The following is a 16438-nucleotide window of genomic DNA, read 5'->3' as shown; positions in this document are numbered from 1 at the left end:
AGTCAGTCCAGATTTGACCAAAAAAGCTACTGTGACTTTCGCTCTGTGATCCGGTGCATTGTCGTGGTGAAATAGCCAGGTGCTGAATCGAGATTTCGGCCTGATGTTTTTAAGTTGGTTTATAACTTGAGTTAAACATACCTGAGTGTACCAGGAAGAGGTGACTGTACGCTGGTTTTCCAGTACGACCCTATTCACAATGCCCCGTTTCCCAAAGAATACTGTAATCATTCTTTTGTTTACAGATCGAGACTTCCGCACCTAAACTGGAGCATCCGCATCCTTAAACAGCCAGATCTTGTTGTGTGATTTTGTTTGAACCAATGATTAAAATCTTCTGGACTTCCTCTAACGTACAACATGAAGTTCAGTGTACTCGATCCGCCCAATACCTAAATGAAAGAATTTCTTAAATTCATAACAATAAACTCTTTAATTTGAAAGAAAATATATTAAATATAATTAATATATATCTAATATAATGGTAGAATCCTGTATACGAGCTTTAGTTATATTAAATTAAGTAATTACTTTGCCACAAGGCCAAACGCATCCATTATCAAATAAACATGCATTTGGTTCTGGCTGAGTTTTATAGCCCCAATCAATGTCAGTTTTTTTCAATATCTAACATGAATCCTGGTATATCGGCAGCTTCTGGTTCCTCTTATCCAGCTTCCAATAAAAGTACCTGAGAATAGTGGAAACAATTATAATCATCTCATTGAAATTGTTGTGAGATCATGCGTCGACTGTGATACCACTTTTCATAAACCCAAAATTGTTTATTCCAAGCGATAAACACAACTGTTAATAATGGAATAAAAATTGTCTCATTTTAATATTTTTTAAGTATATTCACATTCCATTCGCTGATCTCTGATAACCTATTGGCAACTACGCATCCTGCTGTTCCAGCTCCTACAATAATTACATCATATTCTGCTGGTTTCTGCTGTACTTGCTAGAAATAGGAATTTTTTTTCAATGTTAGGTTTACTTTATAGTAAATGAATTCCCTTAGTGGATTATATGTATTTAGAGAAAAGTTAAGGCGCCGGCCAAAAATACGCATATCAAGCGGTCAGGTTTGGGATTTGATCCCAGAAGAAATGAAGGAATTTCCGGTAGGCCCGCAGCGCCGAATAGATCGGAGTTTTAGCGTGTTAGTTGTAAAACAAAATTCTCTACAGTTTAGCCAATAATTTGATTTCAAAAAATTAAAAACTTTCAGTCAATTGCGCATGATGGAAAGGAATAACAAACCTATGACTTGCGAAACAAACTATTGTTACACAAAATAAAATACTGCTTTTATTTTCCGAAATTTTATTTCTATTTTGTTCACATTCATATTATTACGAAATCTCACTAAATCAAAACGCATCATTAGGAAAAAGTCTAAGAAAAAATTTCCATTTTTTAATTGCTCTTCAAATTCTATTAAATTTTATTTAAGTCCGTTAGATTTCATTAAATATTATTGAATTCTATTAATTTTCATTAAATCACATCAAATAACACGGAATTCCAATTATTTGCATTAAATTATTCTAAATCCTTTCAACTGAATTCCAAGTAATTCTATTAAGTTTTATTGAAACACATTGAGCTTCATTAAATTCCAATCACTTCCATTGAATTGCATTTAATTCAACTGGATTATGATTAATCCCGCTGCGTTTCATCAAATTTCTTTGCCTTTATCTGAATTCTATTGAATGAAAAGTGGTCAACAACTGTGCTAAACTCCCTAATACTTCAGCCTATCCATCAATGACCGTGAGCTCATGTTGGCATACTCAATATGCTGCGAAATATTCGAGTCGGTTTTTGATTCTATTATATTAATTTTTAGTTAGAAAATTGTACTATTTTAAGTAAATGAAAAATCAGTCCTGTTAATCAATCATTTGCTAACGGACCGCAATTTTTTCAACTGCGCATGTGCCGAAAAGCATTGTTATTGATAGTATATCTTTATTGCTTCGAAATGAACCCGCGCTTTTCGGAACATGCGCAGCTATAAAAGTGGCCTACAGTGCAGGTATCGATACTTATCGATACAACGCCGAGACAGCCAATGAACGTTGTGGAAACAAATATCCATTCGTGAACGTATACGTTTTACAATGGGGGACATAGGTGCAAGTTTACTGTACTATAAAATTTCGTTGAATATTTAAATAAATTCAACTGAATCCCAATCAATCCCGGAGTTTTGTCAAATTTCATTATCGTCATTCAATTTAGTTAAATGCCGTTATATTCCATTTAATTTATTTAAATTAAGTTAAATTATATTAGGCACTATTAAATGACACTGAATTTCAATTATTTCTACTGAATTATTCCAAATAAATTTAACGTTATTTCAAATAATTTCATTGAATTTTAATAAAATACATTGAGATCCATTATATTTCACTAAATTCCTGCCTAGTTTCAATACCTTTAAATCATAATGAATTTGATGAACTTTTATTCAATCTCATTAACTCCCATTAAATACCATTAAATACAAATAAATTCCCAATAATTCCGTTGAGTTTGATAACATTCCGTTCCATTCATCAGAATTCTATTAATGCTATCGAATTTTAATTAATTTCTTTGAATCATATTGAATAACTGAATTCCAACTTATCCATGAGTTTCTTTAAATATGAATTAACTCTATTGAATGTTATTAAATACCTATTTCATTTAATTAAATTCCACCGAATTTCTCCTTATACCGTTGAATTTATTTAATTAAACTATTACCCGAAGGTTCATAAAAATCTGTTATATTTCATTAATTTAATTTTCATGAGGTGAATGTTTGATTGATTCCAATGAATTATTCCAAATAATTTAAACTGGATTTCAAATAGTTCCATTCAATTTAAATAAATTGATATTTCAAGCAATTCGGCTGGATTTAGCTTAATTTCGTTGAGTTTGATCAAATTCGACTAAATTCTACTAAACTAAGTTTAAATGACCTGATATAATTCAATTTGAGAATTCGTATATTTTATTACCATCGCACTATAACATTTGCAAAATATTCTCTATTCATTATTACCAAAAGTAATATGGAGGAGTGAAAATAAATTTAAACGTTAATGATATATTGTACACATAGGAGTAGAAAAAGTCCCTCTCTCCCTTAGCGCATACGATATTTTTTATAACAAATGGATGATTTTCGACATTTTTCGAAATACCGTAATGGTTTCAGCACATGTTAGATTTCGAATAAAGGAAGCATAGTGATTGGACTGACAACGATCTGACAGTCAATTACCCGTTTTTACCGTCAATTACCCGTCATTTACCGGTCTTGTGTTGTAAATGGGTGAATGCAGTAATATTCAAAATATGAGTAAATAACTAATTAAAAGTAATAGATAGATATAGATAATAATGATGATAATGAGATAGATGTAGATAAAAATTAAATACATGTTCGATGTGCAACATAGCCAACAAATCTCAAGCCTTACGCGGCGAGGTTTTGAAAACACGAATGGTTCAGTTATAAAGAGTTTAATGTATAAATAAACAATTTTCAGAACAAAAGTTTTGACTTGAAAGTATAATGGAAAAAGAGCAAAATATATTCCTATTAATGGACTTCGCAATATTTAACAGAAGAGTATTAAGATATAAAAAAAAGAAGAATTAAAAGGAAGGAATAGCAATTTCTGTTATCTTATTTCATACACAGACGATATTATATTTCTCGATATTATATTTATCTCGCACTCCGCGCTCGATAATGTATTTACCTCTCGCTCCGCGCTCGGTCTTTGTAAATTCCTTACTTTTCCTTACTTCGCACTCGAATTTGTACCTGAACTTGTATATCATTTTCATAAATTTACGAGGTCTGTTAAAAAAATACAGGGATTGAGCTTATAAATAAAAAGTACTTTATTTGGAAGTTACACGTCTGGGTCTCCTTCAAAATACTTTCCTCCCGAACGCACACACTTATCCCAACGGTCTTTCCACTTGTTGAAACAGTCCTGGTATGCTTCTTTTGTGATGGCCTTCAGCTCCTTCATCGCATTTGCCTTAATCTCCAAAATCGTCTCAAATCTTCTTCCTTTGAGGGGTTTTTTCAATTTTGGGTATAAGAAAAAGTCACAAGGAGCAAGGTCAGGTGAGTATGGGGAGTGGGGAAGAACAGAAATCGAGTGCTTGGCCAAAGACTCACGAGTTCTGAGTGCTGAGTGAGCTGGAGCGTGGCACAATTTCGCAGTGAAGCGGTGCATCCTCAATTTTTCGGTCAAAATCTCGTAACAAGATCCAACTGATATTCCACACTCTTCGGCAAGCTCCCTAATGGTCAGACGCCGATTTTCGCGCACCAGGGTGTTGATTTTGTCAACGTGTAGGTCGTCAGTTGACGTTGAAGGACGCCCAGGACGCTCATCATCGTCAATCGACTGTCGGCCACCCTTGAAACTTCATGCCACTTGAAACATGCAGTATGCTTCATGGGAACATCACCGTAGGCCGTGTTGAGCATGGCAAATGTTTCAGTTATAGATTTTCCGAGTTTCGCACAAAATTTCACAGCAATTCGTTGCTCTTTCAGGCTGTCCATTTTACAATCCGAAAAACAAAAAAACACTCTTTACTTAAAACCGTGTAGCTTATCAACAAATAAAGATATTTGCGACTGGAATACCGCGTTTTAAACAGCTGATCTGTACGAACTTAGCGATACCAAGCGGATTCTCCTGAAACCAACTCGAGCAGCGAAATTCAAATAGTCCGCGTACTTTTTGAACAGACCACGTATATTTTTACAATTCATAACATGCATTGATATTAAAACAGATGTAGTATCATTGTCTCTTTAAAGAAATGCGCATTATTAAAAAAAATCTCTTATTAAACATTTTACTGAAGCTTCTGCCGGTTTTAATAAACTGATTTTACTCATTTATGAACGGGGGGGGGGGGCGATTGGTTTTAACCAAGTGTCATAGCTGGTTAATGTTTTATGCTGAGAAGTTCAACCAACCTTCAGCAGCATTGTGCTAGATGGGAGTTCATATGATCTTATTTTCACATTCCCGGCCCTCAATGGGAAAAAATGACATTTTTGGTTCAAAATAACGTACAGCCCACAAATATTGAGCGATTTGAACGAAGAAAATTTGAAAAAAAAGCTGTTAAGATGATCATTTTATATATTTGACGTTCACAGTGCTCGTCAAAACAGGAAAATTGTAGAAATCGCCTAAGTTTCATAAATTAATATTAACTAAAGATGTTCCAATATTATATATTGAGCAACAAAATTTTTTATGAACAAATTATTTGTTAAAAAAATTATTTGTTTATTAAAAAAAGATTCTTTATATTATGAACCAATTTTATGAACAAATCTAGTAATTAGACATTTTTCGACAAAAAAATTTTTTTTTCAATGTGCAATTTTTTCAGTTCGGAACTTTAAAATAGTTGCAGCAAAATTCATAATCTGTTTATTAAACATATGATCTTTTAAACAAATTAAATAAACGAATACATTATTCGGGCATTTATCGGCAGAAAAATTCGACTTTTTCAATGCCAGTCTTTTCAGATGGGAACTTGATGGAAATTTCAGCAACATTCATAAAAAGTTGATAAATTTGATTATTTATTTTAAAAAATGTGATTAACAAATGCATGAATCAGGCATTTGCCTGCAGAAAAAATCGTTTTTTTCTATGTCAACAGTTTTAATTAGGATATCGAAAAAATGAACTTTCTATCGACAGATGTTCGAATAATGCATTTGTTTATTAAATTTGTTTTCAAAAAATATAAGATTTGTCAACCAATTATGAATTTTGCTTAAATCATCATGAACTTTCCAATTAAATGGACTGAAATAGAAAAAAACTATTTTTTCCGCCCACAGATGTTCGAATAATGCATTTGTTTGTTAAATTTGTTTTTGAACACTATAAAATTTGTTAACTCATAATGAATATTGCCAAATTTATTATGAAGATCCCAATTAAATGTCTGATTTTGAAACAAAAAAGAATTTTTCCGTCGACAGATGCCCCAATGATGCATTTGTTTAACAAATTTGTTTTTAAAAAATCATAAAACTAATCGAAAAATTATGAATTTTGCTGAAATTGTCGTAAAGTTTCCAATTGAAAAGACTGCCATTGAAAAAACCAAATTTTCCTGTCGACAAACGCCCAAAAAATTAATTTTTTATTAAATTTCTGTGAAAAATCATAAGATTAATCAACAAATTATGAATTTTGCTCAAATTATTATAAATTTCGTAACTGAAAAAAATTTACATGGAAAAAAACGAATATATTTATCAAAAATGCCTGAATACTGCATTTGTACATTAAATTTGTTTATAATATAAACAACTATAATCAGAAGAGAATTTTTTTTAAATAATATTGTTTCGATTTCAGTTTCTTGCAACATAACTTAAAAAAACGTCTATTTATGGAAAATCGTAGAAAAAAGTTGTTCAACGAATAATTTGTTGTTAACAAATTTTTTCCGTGTGTCTTCTAATATTGAAATATCTTTAACTAATGATATTTTATGCAACCTAACCTATATCAACTATTACCCTGTTATTGACTAGCACCGGGAAAGTCAAATAAAAAAAAGGCCATTTCTTCGTCATATTTGTTCATTTGTAAAAAATTGAAAACCTAATTCAAATATCAGGCTCGACAACTCTCTTAGAACTCTCATTAGCTTTTTTGCTAATTTTTTTTGTTGAAATCGGTGAAGATTTGTGGGCTTTACGCTATTCTGAACCAAACAAGTCATTTTTCTTCCCATGTGCGACACTACTTTAGGTGCGAATCAAGAAACTCTTTTTTTATACTAAGCGTATAGGGCACTAAAAAAGAAATATTTTTTTCCTTTCTTGGCTAACGTACTTGACCTTTATTTTAAGACATTTATAAATTTATATTAAAGACCAATCGAATCTGTCCATTCCTTTGAAAGTTATTGTACTGAAAAACTAGAAATCTACAGAGTTCGCCCACAATCCCGCACGCACGCTCACCCATTCACACACGCGCGCGCGCGCACGCACTCAGAGAGAGAGATAGAGAGAGAGAGACAGACACACAGGCAGGCAGACACACACATTCGTGAACACCAGTTTTTCGGATTCAGAGGGTCTCAAAACGTGGATATTTGACAAAAACGGGGGGGCTCAAATTTTGCACAAATCTAATAACTTCTCTTGATGAGAATGTAAAAATTAATTTTTTGTCATGAATAATGTTTTGGTAGTTCTGTTATTTGTTCAAATCATATGAAATAGCATTAGGAACATTAAAAAAAAGTAAATTTTTTTAAAACACACACACGAGACTAATAAGAAAATTAAAAAAAACATAAGTTGTGATGAGAATGTGCCCACGCAGCGGGCTGATTTTTGATTATTAATGTCATTTTTCACGATTAAAACGCAAAATATGCATGCTATCAAAACGTGATTTGAAACAAATTTGTAGATCTTTTTGAAATGCACAATTTTTTCCTTGCCATCTTTTCAACTATTTTGCACAATTTAACCGCAAAATGTAATTTTTGATTTTCCATTATTTTTTGTATGCTCTCAAAATGTTAATTTTCGATTTTAAAAAAAAATTCAAAAAGCTTTTATAATAATCTGGTAGGGCATTGAAAAAGAAAACTTTTCATTTTCTGATTTTTTTTTTTATATCGTGGGTTATTTGGCTTAAAGTTTTGATTTTCGTGTGTTTTTTGGATGTTTGTAAATGATATAGCTCTGGTAAATTTCGGTTTTATAAAAAAAGTCATAAGGATAAGTTGCTCGCCTGTTTGAATACTATGAATATCCGTACAGAAAATTTTTGAATTTTGAAAAAATGGTCTCAAAAATTTTCAAAATACCCAAAATTTTTGAATTTTCATTCAAAATCGCTGGCTTACGAACTGGGCCTTTATTTCAGGACACTAAAAGTGTATACCAAAGGCCAATCCAATCTGTCAATTCTTTCGAAAGTTATAGTGCTGACAAACTAAAAATCTACAGACACACGCACAGCCAAACAGATACATATAATAGTGTTAGCATAATTTAAAAAAACTGACCATTGTTGACAAAATCTAGTGCGAAAGACGAGTTTCCAATTATAAGGCATCTAATTTTCCAAGAATTTAGAGTAACTAAACTCTCATTGTTCACGATATTTTTCGTAATATTGAAAATTCTTAAACTTCAGACGGTGAAAATGAACATAAAAGAGGATTTTCCAACGAAATAATTAAGTTTTCAACGAAGAATTTCATTTGTCAAAATAAAAAGATGAATTATCAACAAAAAAGTTTAACATCTGACACTTCACCAACAACAAAAAATAAAATTTTACGAAATACTTAATTTTAAAATTAAGAAGACGAATTTTGAATAAATAAAAATCTTTCAGTCGGGATGAAAAAAAAAGTTAATCAAAATGGTTAAACCTTTAAGTCAAAAGAAAATTTTGCTATCAAAATTATAGAACTTTAAACAAAACATATGCATTTTTAGTCAAAAAATGTATTTTTAATAAAATAGTTAGAATTTCAACCAAACAGTAAACCTTCAGCAAAGAAAAACAAATTTTCAAGAAATTAGTGTAACTTTTACTCATTCAGTTGAATTTCTCATTAGAAACTGTTAGTTTTCAAACAACTTTAAACAACTTCAAACCAAAGAGATGAAATTTTAACCAAAAACGTAAATCATAAAAAAAATTGTTTTTTGACAAAGTGGCGGGACTAAAACTTTACCAAAAAGAATTGATTTCTTACAATATTATTCAATTATTAAACAAATATAATTGAATTTTGCAACCAAAAGTATCAATTTAAAAAAAAAATTGAATTTGAATTCCAGCAGTTGCACTTTTATCCAAGAAAGATGCACTTATTGAGCCATATTCAGAAACGCGTAAAACTCATATCTATCGCACAGACATTTATTGATCTTTGAATTTATTTTTTTATAGACCTTTGGGATATGCTTAACATAATGAAAACATTATTTTAGGCAGTTCAAAAATTTATTTTCAGTCAATAGTCTTATTTTCTAAAATGGGCAACATTTTAAAAATCACCCTAAAAATGAATTGAATTAAAGCGAATTATAAATGACAGTATATTAGATTTTTTGGAAGTTTCTTATTAAATTGATATTTTGTTAAATATTTCTTCTGATTTGTACCCAAAAAAAAATCTCGGTTTAAATATAATCTTACCTGGTGGTATACCGTATCCTGAGACTCAGGATTATTTTTTTAAATAATTGCATACATGATTCCGTTTTTTTACTCACAACTTCTACTCGTCCAGTTTGAATAAAATGAAAACCTGTATCGCATCAAAAGCCCGAAGAGATCGACTGTCCTGCGGTTATGAATGAACATCTTGAAAAGAAAAACACAAATCAAAGAGTGAGACAATGAACTCACTGTGCAAATAATTAATTTCAAAGTTAATATAAGAAACTTTTTATTTTTTAATATTCACTTCCGCGAAGAATGCATTGCCAAACAGTTAATGATCTTATGATATTCACCTCGTTTATTTCGAAACGAAATAAAGTGTATAACAACATCGTCCGTACGGAGTTCTTTCATTTTGAAAAGATCCGTTATGCCATAGCATATCTATAAGTATTTTCCTTGATTTTGTGACCAACTTAAATGACTATATGCATACATACAACTCCCCATTCATTGCAGCTTATTCAGCAATTTCTGATGAAAAACTCCCTTACAAATCTTCAGCAGCCTGCCTGCAGTCTTTTCTTTTTTTGTCTGCTTCCAAAAATTTGTTGATGAATTGCATAACTGATGCGTTGTGAAGATTGTAAATTGTTTGTAAATAAACTTTTGCTGATAATTTCAGGTTTCTTTCAGCAATATACATGGGCATCCAGACAAAAAAGGCCCTGCTCAATTTGAAATGTGCATTTACGTAATTTTTGAACTTCAGGCTAAAATTAATTATTAAACAAATTGTTGGTTGTAATTAATTTTTCGACCATAATTTCTAATTGATTTTAAATGATACATTTTCAGGATTGCTGTATATGTTTTTAATTTAAGATGATGCAATTTTAATTTATTCCAGTTTGGAATAATTTAATCTTGAAAGTTCTAAGCTGAAAGCTGATCACAAGGATGACACTTTTTGAATCAATAGTTTCTAAAGTTTAGAAAAGCGTTTTTGTACAATAAATCTTTCTATTATAAAATAAATTGTGTATACATCTTGAAAAAAATTACAGTTCGCACGTACATAGAACATGAAACTGTTTAATTTCTAACAAACTATTAAACTTAAGTTATTAACAGCAAAGAATTATCGACACGTCAAATTTATAACCTTTCAATAGTAACTTTATGGATGATTTAATGACTATAATTATTTGGAATTTTATAACATTTATACAATCTATAGATTATATAAGTACCTATAGGTGCTTACAAAAGTTAAATTCTTATTGACGATTACAGACGTAGTAAAATTAAAAGTTTTTTATAATTCTATTAGTGATATGATTGTTGTGTTAGTCTAAAATTATTTTATTAAAAAGAAAATTATTACCTAAATTTTTATAATTAAAATGGACGAGATTTATCAATACTCTTAAGTTTTTAATTGTTACTGCATCTCAAAATAAAATAATGAAAAAAAAACCGTCAATCATTTAACATCCCTTAACATTTTTAAAACTTCCTTGAAATCTTATCATTTATTTAAAAGGATATTTCCTCTTTCATTTATTTATAGAGCTTTAAAATTCTTATTGAACTATTTTACTAATCCTTAATTATAAGTTGTCCTTAATTTAAAACAAAAACTTTCGGTCACTCGTTGATTCTTAACTTAGGTATAAAGATAAGGCAGTAATAGTGCAATAATAAAGTTACATTTGTTTTTGTTTTTTTTTAAATTCACTATTAATTTCAGAGTTAGTTACAAGGTGAATCGTAAAGATTATCATACTAAAATTAAAAATTAATATACGTGGGTTGATTTCTGAACAGTAATATAGTATTTTATTTTTCCAAAACTCGAGCAAAGATATCTATGTAAAGATATCTTCTACAGTTATGTAATATTATTCATTCAACTCGAAACAATCATTTTTATTGTAAAGATCAAGCTTACGCTTAGTTACACTAGCAAACAAGAATTGCTTATCATCAAAATATGTACTTATTCCTTCCAATTCCTACACCAAAACAATTTCTTAAAATCATGAAAAGTTTACTTAAATTTGAAACCACATATCAGAATAAAAAAGTGATTGACATTTACCATTTAATTGCTATAATTTTAGTAATTACTTTGCCACATACCAAGGCACATTCTTTCTTTGGTTGGGTTCGGTAGTGCCAAGCAATGTCAATTTCTTCAAGTGATCAAAAAAATCCTGATAAGGTAGGCTGAGCATTATTGGGACAGTTAGGAAAATCTAACCCACATAAATACAATTTTAAAATGAGGAATTGGAATTTTTGGTACAAAAACCGTTATAATAAGTGGCTAAGACATTATTTGATCGATTAAAACAAAAAATACATTAGTAATTTTATATTAAATCGATATAAATGGATATTATAATAGCTAGTCAGATCGCCAATTTGTGGGACACGAATTTTGGAACATGTCGTTAAGTGAGAGACCAAAGAAGCCAATACTAGGACAATGAAAATCCAATGGAATTTATCAAAATAAAATGTCACCATTTACTTATAATTTATTAGAGAATACATTAAAAAGCAAGAATGGATTTTGATTAACGTTTAATTATTCATTCTCAAAAAGTTGTTTAAATTACTTTATTGAAACGTCCAATTCTAACCTCAAATTTTGCCAACTTCTCAAGTAAGTAATTTAATAATAACTCATAAATTTAATTTTTAAATGAAATTAGTAAGTATGCATTGCAATTTAATATAATAGACTAATATTATCGATTGACTTGTAAATCAAACTTTCTGGTATTAAATTTTGAATAAGAATTCATCTTAATGCAACCAATAAATTCTTAAACCTTTCGACAATTTTTTTTCCATTTCTTTATATTTTTCTCAATTTCTTCCAAATACAATTAACTCAAACACCTTTGCAAATATTTTTTTAATTTTAGCCCAATTATATTCTTTTAAATTTTAATAAATTGCATCAGAGCATCTTGAATTCTTACGAGTTATTAAAAATGTTCACCAATTTCTTCAAAATATTTTCAGTATATTAGATTAAATAACTTTACCTCATTCGAAGTCATTTGAATTTCACTCTGAATTCTTATTAATTTATATTGAAATCCTTTGAATTCCTTTAAATTCTTTTCAATTGTCATAATTTTTAAACACACTTTGAGTTTTTTTAATTCACGTGAGTTCTTGAAAATACACTGGATTTTAATTAATTCAACCTTACCTTGAATTTCCAGGGATTTCGTCTAAATTTTTTCCACTCCCTTAAGTTTTTATTAATCCATGTCTAATCTAATTAACTTAATCAAAAATTCTAATTTTTTTTTCATTTATATTCTTTTAAATTGTTATCAATTTTCTGAAATTATCTCGCATTCTTTCATATTTTTTTTAATTCACAAAATTTTTATTTAAATCTTTTGGATATTTTAAATTAAAAAAATATTTTGTAACTGAATCGATACAATTTTAATAACACTCTGAACTAAGATTAATTCATATTGAATTTCTTTAAATTGATTTCAATTCTTTGGAGTCTAATATTTTTTAACTTTTTTTTAATTATTTGGAATTTACTTGAATTCTTAGGCATTTCGTCAATAGTTTTTTCATTCCCTTCAATTTTAGTTATCTATAACAAATTAAATGAATTTAATCGACTCTTCAAATGTTTCCATGTTTTCGTTAAATGACTGAAATTTGACTGAATTTCGTTGAATTGACTTGAATTCTTTAAATACACTTAATTATACTGAATTGTATGGATTGGGAATTATTTCTTAAATTTGTTTATACATCCTAAAGTCTTTTAGCATGGCATTGAATTTTTAGGCATTTTATTAAATTTTGTCCATTCCCTTGAGTTTCTCTTCATTCATTATAAATTTATTTAATACAATCAAATTCTTTAATACTTTCACAAATTTTTGAATTGAGTTGAATTTTGAGGAATCTTGTCCAATTTTTCTAATTTACTTTTTCTCTATATTTACTCAAATCTTATTCTACTCGTTGGTTTATTTTCAAAATTTGTGCCGAATTCGTTACAATTCGTTTAAAATTTATAAAATTTAATTGAATTCTTTTAAATTCTTTCAATGTTGTAAGGACATTGGTCAATTTTGTCACTTTTGCAGTATAAGTATACCACTTTTTCAATAAAATTAGGCTAAGGAATCCTGCGTCTTCTTTTTTTACTATTATGGGCATATGATTTGACAAAATCTTTCTCGTTTCATACAGCACCTCTCAAGTTTAATGATAATTCCTATAGTAATACAGAATCTTCTGACAGCTAGCCGCTACCATGCTGAAAAAGCAACAACAAAATTACTGATTCTCATAATAAACACCATCACCTACATTTTGAAAGAACTAAAAAAGTAATGATTATATTAGTCACTGTTTCTGAAAAACTTTAACCATTTGCCTAATTCGTAAATTATTTGCAAACGTAACTTCGTTACTACTATATTTACCAAAACATTAACTACTTACAATACCTATTTATTACTACGAATGGGACATACAATATTCAACATTTTGACATTTCATTAGATAAAAATGGCCTTCCGTGTAACATTATTTAAACAATATTAATCAACTAATAATATATTCAAAGCAAAATACTGCAAGCCTAAATGATTTTTTTTAAAACTGTTACAATAGCTGCGAATCACCGAAAACGAATCTTTATTTCTACCTAAATTCTTCAAACTACTTTTGTATTGCAACCAAGAAAAAAGGTTACCGTGAAGTGAATTCAAGTGAATTAGAAATAACATTATCCTTAAATTGTATATGTTATCGATATTTTACCTAATTTCTCGCCTAAATTATAGATAAATGTATTCTGTGCCGAACACTGAGTAATATCAAGCAACGTCCTTGTCATGCGGCTATCATTGGTGGCATCGCATGCTTTCTTATAAAATATCTCATTTCGTCATTTTTACATAAATCCATCGAAAAATTGCAAGAAATCTTTCTTGAATATAAAGAAATAACCCGTGTAGAAATCGCTAAGTTACTTTCAGTTTCCACGCTTGGGCCAGGCCGGGGGACCCCAGCCAGGTTCTAGCTTGTATTTCCTAGTGGCTACAGCTCGATCCCGGTTAGGAAGCAGTGCTCCCAATTCTAAGATCCTTTCGCACTACACATGCGCAGTATCGACAACAGGATTAGTTACCGTTGGTACACTTATTTAAAATAAATGAATGTGTAAATTAATTGTGTACGAAAAATAAAAATTGCAAATTAGACTAAGCAATCCTACTTTAATCCGCTGATCCTGAAAACTAAGATTTCTAAGAGGAGTGTCTTATTCTTGACCTAGAAAAATTTTTAAATATTCGAACACATCCTCTGACACTAATAGGACCATTCCTTATTTAACAAGTTCTATCCCTGTACACTTTGACGAATTTAGTATTTCTGTATTTATACAAGGTGTTCCCTAACGTAATTGTCACGTAAACGTGACTCGCCGAACACGATGTGCGACGTGATACAATGATACCGTACTTCCGGTAAATGACTCGTGTCATTTTACCAATGAATCGAAAAAAGGAACACAAGAATGTTTAAACATCCTAAATAACGTATATAACAGAAAGGAAATCGAACACTCCGCAGTACTTAGAAGGCAGGCTGAGCGTTTTGGCGGTAATTTTATTTCCAATAACCTTATAAAAGGCAGCCAAAACCCTTTGCCAGAATACCAAAATAAAGCTTACCCCTTCAAAGAAAAACCCCCCTTATCATCTCTGGCTTATTTTCGATGTTTTCGATTACTAGGTTTATTTTTTATAAACAATTTCAAAGTGCACAAAATTCTCCTCGCCACGAGGTTCTCCGAAATAAGTATGGAACGAGAGTGTCGTAGCACGCCTAATCTAGTGGGTAGGTTGGTTTGGTAGTTCCTTGCTATTGTGCCAATCAAAACGCAGCACCGCTTGGCTCGACGTTTTCCACCAATCGTTGACTTCATTATCCTCGCGAACCGCCATCTGACAGGAAGGGGGAAGAGGACCGTTCTGGCGGCAAAACCGAAAGAAATAGAAATATTTGTGCGTGTTTGTGAATGAAATGCTAGACTGTAGCACCCTCTGCGATTTCCGGAAATCACGGTATTTAGGTTTCTGAAAAGTGCCCATTTCGTTCATGGTTCCCTTTCCCTTAGTGATTTGAGTGACTCAACAGTCTTTCCGGTGATTTTTCCCTCTGGTTTGGTCCGTCGATGGGATAAGGAAGCACAGACTGCTTACGCCATTATTCGTTATCTTTCAATCCTGCGGATGGGATCGCCTCGTGGATCATGAGTTGTAGGTGTTTTGTTGGTTGAATCATCAATGCCTACTGGCAGTTTCTCTCACTCGGAGTCATCGGAGTCCGAAGATAAATATACACATAAAAAATGGAAATAAGAGAAAAGGAATATAAATAAAAGATGCGCAAGAGTGCCGAAAGTACCCCCATGGCGTGTGACTCTCGTTCCGGTCTCGCAAGTGAAGTGAAATAAGTTGATTGTGCCGGCAAGGTGAGGGAGGTTATGTCACCTCTCACTTAAAAGTGTCAGGTAAAATTTACCCTGTCATAACTCCCCCCACTTTAGCCGGGAGCCAGGTATTGTTCAAATTTTTGCGGAGACCGAATTTGACCCTAGCTAACCCATTTCTTCTGACGTCTTGGAGAAAACCCTGTGGTATGATGACGGTACGAACCTACGATATCAGGTTCTATTTTCCATCAATTTTCCACTAATCCTACTAACTTACTATTAGGATAAAATGATGAATGTTGGGAATTATATACCAAAAAAAAGCGATATGAGATGGGAGACGGGAAGAACCGACCTAACACGGCTCTGCGATAATCCAGCGGACCTGATCGCGCAAAACATTACTAAACAAAAAACTTCCTCGAGATAGGAGAACAGGCTAGACAATCTTTCTAACCACTCACAAAAAAATTTAAACAGAGGGTTCCCCGAAGTGACGCCCTAGTTGTGCTCTTCCCATTTGTCTCCGCTCGACTGGCAACTTGAAGCAAAAAATATATTGCCTTCATTGGGCAAGGTATTGAGTTATACAAGAGATTTTTGGGGATAGACCAAAAGAAATAATATGTAACATAGAAACAAATTAAGGCATAAGAAAATAAAATTTTAAAAAACAAAGATGAGTCGTGGGGGGGGGGGGGGG

Source organism: Belonocnema kinseyi, chromosome 4 (genome assembly GCF_010883055.1).
Source record: "Belonocnema kinseyi isolate 2016_QV_RU_SX_M_011 chromosome 4, B_treatae_v1, whole genome shotgun sequence".
NCBI classification, from domain to species: Eukaryota; Metazoa; Arthropoda; class Insecta; order Hymenoptera; family Cynipidae; genus Belonocnema; species Belonocnema kinseyi.
The sequence above is the reverse complement of the archived record's forward strand: the minus strand, read 5'-3'. Positions refer to the sequence as shown.